Genomic DNA, 1,919 nt, shown 5'->3' on the forward strand with positions numbered 1-1,919 from the left:
AATCATCATTGCTTTGCTTTCATTAATTAGGAGATAATGTTTATCTCTTTAGATTCTTTTTTTTTCTTTTTTTCTTTTTTTTTTCCTTCTTATCTTTTCTCATGATCTTATCTTCTTCTTCTTCTTCTTCTTTTTTTTTTATCTTCTCTCCTTATCTACTTATCTCTTTTGAAGATTTTTTTTTAATACACACTCCTATTTAATAATATTTTAATTAATATATTTTTACCTAATATTTTTTTTATATATATATTTTATTAGTTATTTTTTTTTGTTATTTTCAATAAGTAAAAACATGATAAAATATATATTTTTTGTACTGTTTAAACTACATCATAATAATATATGAAACATTAGTAAAAACATAAGATTTTCTAATTGCTTTATTTAAAATAAATAATACAATTTATTAAAAAAAAGGAATGTTACATTTCTCCCCTCCTTTTAGGAATTTCGTCCCCGAAATTCACGTGGTTGTAAAAAGATGGGGATACATCTCTCTCATATTGCTTTCTAATTCCCAAGTTGCATCACCTTCATCTTGTTGATTCCACAATACCTTTACCAAAGGTATGTCCTTTCCCCGAAGTTGTTTAATCCTTCGATCTCCAATCCTCACAGGAAGTACATCATAAGTAAGGTTTTCTCGTATTTGTACTACATCAGGTTCTATCACATGAAAAGGATCATGAATATATTTACGAAGTTGAGACACATGAAAAACATTGTGAAGTTTTGAAAGGTTTGGAGGTAAAGCAATTTGGTATGCGACAGAACCAATTCTTTTAAGAATTTGATAAGGACCTATGAATTTGGGTGTAAGTTTTCTAGATTTAAGAGCTCTACCAACCCCAGTTACAGGCGTAACTTTCAAGAAAACATGATCTCCTTCTTCAAACTCAAGGGGTTTTTTTCGTTTGTCATAGTAACTTTTCTGCCTATCTTGAGAAGTTTTCATCTTTTCCCTAATCATTTTAATCTTCTCAGTTGCTTGTTGAATTATCTCTGGACCCAAAACTAAGGAATTTCCATTCTCATACCAACACAACGGGGTTCTACATCTTCTCCCATATAAAGCCTCATATGGGGCCATTCCTATGCTTGAGTGGAAACTGTTGTTATAAGTGAACTCTATAAGTGGTAGAAATTTCTCCCAACTTTCAGTTTGTTCTAAAACACAGGCTCTCAACAAGTCTTCTAAAGATTGGATAGTCCTTTCTGATTGTCCATCAGTTTGGGGGTGATAAGCTGAACTAAGCCTAACTTTTGTTCCCAAGGCTTTTTGTAAGCTATCCCAAAATCTAAATGTGAAACGAGGGTCTCTATCAGAAATTATACTAGAAGGTACTCCATGTAGCTTGATAATTTCTTTTATGTACAAATGAGCTAACTTTTCTAAGGAAAATCTAATGTTAATAGGTAGAAAGTGAGCAGATTTTGTTAATCTATCTACAATGACCCAAATTGCATCATGACCTGACACAGTCTTTGGTAACCCTGTCACAAAATCCATGGATATGCTTTCCCATTTCCATTCCGGTACATCTAAGGATTGTAGTTCCCCATAAGACTTTCTATGTTCAACTTTTGTTTTCTGACACACTAGACAACGTGCAACAAACTCTACCACTTCTTTCTTCATCCCAGACCACCAAAACATTTTCTTCAAGTCTTGATACATCTTTGTAGTACCCGGATGAATACTTAAGCTACTCTTATGAGCTTCCTCCATTATCAACTTTCTCAACTCTTCTTTTGCAGGTATGCAAATTCTATCTCTAAACTTGATGATTCCATTTGAATCCTTGTGGAATTCAGATTCCTTTCCTTCAACTTTTGCTATCAACTTTTCTTGCAAAAATTGATCTCTTTCTTGAGCTCTCTTTATTTCTTCTAAGAATTCACTTGATATTTTTAAC

The 1,919-nt window shown here is 32.2% G+C and overlaps 1 pseudogene; it reads right to left on the bottom strand.

Moving 5' to 3' along the window:
• Positions 1-425: 425 nt before the first annotated feature.
• On the bottom strand, positions 426-1,169 carry LOC146881911 (uncharacterized; annotated as a pseudogene).
• Between the last annotated feature and the right edge of the window lie 750 nt (positions 1,170-1,919).

This window comes from Vigna unguiculata, chromosome 11 (assembly GCF_037176805.1).
Source record: "Vigna unguiculata cultivar grain cowpea cultivar isolate G323 ecotype 2 chromosome 11, ASM3717680v1, whole genome shotgun sequence".
NCBI classification, from domain to species: Eukaryota; Viridiplantae; Streptophyta; class Magnoliopsida; order Fabales; family Fabaceae; genus Vigna; species Vigna unguiculata.